This window comes from Microtus ochrogaster, chromosome 5, assembly GCF_000317375.1.
Source record: "Microtus ochrogaster isolate Prairie Vole_2 chromosome 5, MicOch1.0, whole genome shotgun sequence".
In the NCBI taxonomy this organism is placed as follows: domain Eukaryota; kingdom Metazoa; phylum Chordata; class Mammalia; order Rodentia; family Cricetidae; genus Microtus; species Microtus ochrogaster.
The window spans coordinates 45,821,399-45,826,682 of record NC_022012.1 but is presented as its reverse complement, the minus strand read 5'-3'; positions in this window follow the sequence as shown (position 1 = coordinate 45,826,682).

Below are 5,284 nucleotides of genomic sequence, written 5' to 3'. Positions count from 1 at the left end.
GGTCAGCTCAGACTTGAAAATCGCTTAAGCCTGTAGCCATTGGCATTACACACTGAGAAGCCAGACATTTCCAACTGACAATGTCATCAAAACCCACTTGGTGACAAGAAGATGACGTGATTACGTGTATGTTAAATTGGTGCAAAGATCTTGTTTTTCTGTAATAGAAAACAAAAAGTTTCCAATTCAGAAAACTTCTCTGAAAGGTCTGAATTGTTTTATAGTTTAAGTAAGTATCCCCCCAAAAATCCGAGGTGTATTTATTGTGTGTCTGCTTTATAGTTATATCCTGGCTTCTCTTCTCATATCTGAATTCACATATCAGTTATCTGTCATAAGTCAATAGAAAAATTGCAAAGATGTCAGTGTTCTTAAACAAAAGACAGACTTTCCTTTTTATCCTTTTGTTCCAATTTTCCCTACTTCAAAAAAATATTTATTCTTCGTTAGTTTTATTTTGCCATTAAACATAAATTTACATATTAATAAAAATGTTGTGGGCCAAGTGGTAGTGATGCATACCTTCAATCCCAGCACTTGGGAGACAGAGGAAGTTGGATCTCTGTGAGTTTGAGGCCAGCCTGGCATAAAGAGCTAATTCCAGGAGAGCCAAACTTATGCAAAGAAAAAACAAACGAACAAACAAAAAATAAGAAAGAAAGAAAAATCTAGCTGGTCAGACTGACTTCCTGACATCCTTTGACACTCAAATAACTGGATACTCAATTGAATCTCACTAGAGGATCTATGAGTTGATGAGTGTAGATGAACCCTATGTGGGAAGATATCCTGTGTGAGTGAGATGCCTTCATCCCTGTGTGGACCACAGTACTCTTCCTAATAACCAACATAAGGAATCAGTTTAGGTAGACAGATGGGTACACAAACAATGGCGCATTTCACACCACTGTAACAGCACATCCCAATAAGAAATGAAATCTTGCAGCAATATGGGTGGGGCTAGAGGTGTTCATCTAAACAAGTCAGGCACAGAAAAGGTAAATGCCGTGTGTTGTCACAACATGTAGAATCTAAACATATTAATTACCCCCACTCATTCACCAAAGGGACAGAGATGGAACAGTGGTGACCACAAGGTTGATGGGATTAGGTAGGAATATAAAAAATAGTTAAGGGGTGAGATTGTATTAGAAAAATGCTTTCTAGTGTTTGTTTTATGTATTTGTAGGTAAGCATGATTGATAACCAGTAATTGTACATTTCAAAGTAGCTAGTCGAGAGGGTTTTGTTCCAAACACACACACACACACATACACACACACACACACAGAACCATATAACATACATGTGCAGAATACCGTTTAACCTGACCTAATCCCTCCACATTATATACATATATTAAAATATAAGACTGCACCTCAGAAATGTGTACAATTAATATGTTTGTGTACAATTAAAAATAAACCATTTCGATTCTACTTACAATTTATACACTCTCGTATCACCCTTTTCTTGTCCTCACTAAGTCTAGCCAGCGTGAGTCATGTGACTGCACTTCTATTTTTTAATTTTTAAAGAATTCATTTTTTGTTTTTAAATGTTTTAATTTGACGTGACGTTTATTAGCAGAAACCATTATAACTCCCATGAGAAATAAAATGTTTATATATTGTCCCTTAAATTCTAGGTGCCAGTGGTATACAGAAAAATGACACCCCTTTCTATGCCAACTTTAATACCCCAAAAGAGCGTAGTTGTCTCTAGGGAGGGAAGAAGTCCAGCCTGGCTGCATGGCTTTGGATAGACAACACACGACTTCATGAGTTTCTCTTTCTATCCTTGCTAGAGTTGCTAGGAGACCTCCCTTCCTTAAAACACACCTTCCTCCATGCATCCAAAGGAGGTTTTCATGGGTTAACACTGGCCATTTGAAAGGGAAAAGCAGAGAGGAGGTCATGGCTGAGAAAAGAGCCGTCTTGGAGAGCTTGGTCTGACAGTCAGCAGGGAGCACCCTGCTGCAGAGGGTCACAACCCCGAGTTCTGTTTCCTGTTAGGGAGTCCATGGCCAAGGTTCGTCAAAACAAAGCCACACACAACACCCTAGTGCCAAACAGGGTAGGAGCTCTGGCCTGTGCAAATGAAATCACTGGAAATTCCTCTGGAGGGAGAGTTCCAGGCCCTGAGCTCTGTGGCTAAGCAAACGCAGATGTCTAATTGTGCTTTCTCCCTCAGGCACAGCTTGAAGCATGTCACTTCCCTTTCCAAGAATCCTTAAAGGATGCCACCCTGCTCGAACAAAGTGCAAACTCTTCAACCTGCTTTTCAACTTTCCCTATGTTTTGCTCTAATGTATTTCCCATTATGAGCCACAATAGTCCAGAGTGCCAGTCATGAGCCACTGTAGCCCAAAGTACCAAACATGAGCCATGATGGGCCCCAAATGCCAAATATCCTCCAGCCAACAGCCCACCTTTTCCCCTTTCAGAGCAGCTCAATTGCAGAGTCTCTTTACCTCCTTTCCTCCCTCTTCTCGGGGACACATCGCTCCTCCTCCATAGGCGTGTTGAACTTTCTTTCCGAGGACACTTACACCAAACACCAACAGTTCTTCAGCTTATCTAGCATGTCACTGAGCAAGTCCCACGTCTTCCATTTCTCCTCTGATAAATGAGAATTATTTTATAATTCCCTTACTCTGAGGATTAGTGTCAGGAGAGCACATAGATTCCTGCCTGGCACCACACACCAGTTTGTTAGGATGTCTTACTATTCTGATTATGCTGCCGTGTTGGGACCTTCATTGACCTGCCATGTACTCTCAGAAGCCCTGTGCTTTCCCCCTGATGAGCACCAAACAATGCATTGCTGGACTAACGCTTTTTCGTTGGTTAGATTCATGGGTGACCCTGGGCAAATCACGCCAAGCAAAGCAAGTGAGGCAGATCTCTGAAGGAGGAGGCTCCACCTAAAGTTGATTTGGATCATGCTCCTCCTTCAGAACATCTAAGAGAATCACTGCGCACAAAGGCCAACACGCCCACTCACTTTCTGGGGCTGCAGAGCCTGCAGGTATCACAATGAAGAGGACATGTGGTGGGATTAATAAGGTCAGCAGTCTCCCTGTCCAAAACAACCACAACTCCCATCCCTAAAACCGAGTAGAACACAACGGTACAGAATGATTTTGACTGCCAGTTCTCAGGCTTCTGGTCTCCCAATCCCCCACACTGTTAGAAATGACTTGCATCTCTCCAGAGCTGGGTTCACATCGTGTCTGCCTCTGTTTCATTGTACTGAGAACTAAGACAGATGTGTTCACAGGTTTCTTTCTAGCCCAAACATTAGCTAGGAGCGCAAGCTTTTCCAAAGTGTCTCTTAGTGTTTGCTTTCACAGCCGACAGCTGGATCCCTGTGTCAGGCTTTGCATTCAGTCGCTTATCAAATTCTTATTTTAATTAAAGTATATGAATAAAATTAACTTTACAGAGATGCCTAACTAAACAGAACGAGGAGGGGAGCTAAAGGTCAATTGTAAAGTGCAGAACCTGAACCAAGCCAGCAAAACTTCTGGGCTGTGTCATATTAGATAGAACCCACTGATTATTCTTGCGTTTTGAGTGGCTCTTTCTACTGCGCATTGATCATAGGGGAAAATATCAGTTCACTGAGTGATGTAGACCTTCAAAATGCTAATATGTTTCATTAAACAGCCACACAAACCTCCAGGCTGCTAACATTGCCAAAAAACTCTTAAGATGATCTTTTAAATATTTGCTGGGTTTCTTGTGGGGGACACTTTTAATATTTTTCTTCAAAACTCGTTTATTTTTATCTTTATGTGGGAGGGAGTACCGATGTGGCACAGCACACATGTGGAGATCAGAAGACAATGTTGGGTGTCAGTCCTTACCTTCTACTTTGTTTGAGACAAAGTCTCTATTGTCTTTCCTTACTGAAAACGTCATTAGTTGGCCCGCACGTTTCCACGGATTTCCCTTTCTCCTTTTCCCATGGTGCCATAGCAGGAACCCAATTCCAAATGTGAGCTCTACTGTGCCTGGCTTTACATGGTTTGTGGGGATCTGAACTCAGGACCTCATGAGTACACAACAAGTACGTTATCTTCCCAACTCCCCAGTCAGATCCCCAGCCAGAAAGTTCAAATTTTGATCACTGACAATACATGCTATCAATTGCTTCCCTGGACACTTTCCAATTTTGTGGGGTACAGGTTTTTGTAGTATGACCTAAAGGGTCTCCAGATTTCCCCGGTGTCTGTTGTTAAGTCCCCCTTTTCATTTCTGCTTTTGTTAATTTGGATGGTCCCTCTCTGCCTTTTGATTAGTTTGGATAAGGGTTTGTCTATCTTGTTGACTTTCTCAAAGAGCCAGCTCTGTGTTTCATTGATTCTCTGTATTGATTTCTTTGTTTTTATTTATTGACTTCATCCCTCAATTTGATTATTTCCTGTCGTCTACTCCTCCTGGATGAGTCTGATTCTTTTTGTTCTAGAGTTTTCAGGTGTGCTGTTACGTCACTAGGGTGAGATTTCTCCACTTTCTTTATGTAAGCACTTAGTGTTATGAACTTTCCTCTTAGCACTGCTTTCATAGTGTTCCATAGGTTTGGGTATGTTGTGCCTTCATTTATATTGAGTTATAGGAATTCTTTAATTTCTTTATTTCTTCCTTGACCTAGGGGTGATTCAGTTGAGCATTGTACAATTTCCATGTATTTGTAGGCTTTTTGCAATTAGTATTGTTGTTGAATTGTAACTTTAAGCCATGGTGATCCGATAAGATACAGGGGATTATTCCATTTTTGTGTGTGTGTGTGTGTGTGTGTGTGTGTGTGTGTGTGTGTGTATTTGTTGAGGTTTTTTTTTATTACCAAGTATGTAGTCAATTTTAGAGAATGTTTCATGAGGTGTTGAGACGAAGGTATATTCTTCTTTGTTTGGGTTGAATGTTCTGTAGATGTCTGTTAAGCCCCTTTGAGTCATAACTTCTGTTAGTTCCTTTATTTCTCTGTTAAGTTTCTGTCTAGCAGACCTTCAAGTGGTGAGAATAGAGTGTCGAAGTCTCCCACTATTAATGTGTGGGGTTTGATGTATGATTTGTGCTTTAGTAATGGTTCTTTTACAAATGTGGGTGCCCTTGTACTTGGGGCATAGATGTTCAGACTGTGACTTCATCTTAATGGAATTTTCCTGTGATGAGTAAGAAATGTCCTTCTTCATCTCTTCTGATTAATTTTAGTTTCAAGTCTATTTTATTAGATATTAGTATAGCTACACAAACTTGTTTCTTAGGTTCATTTGATT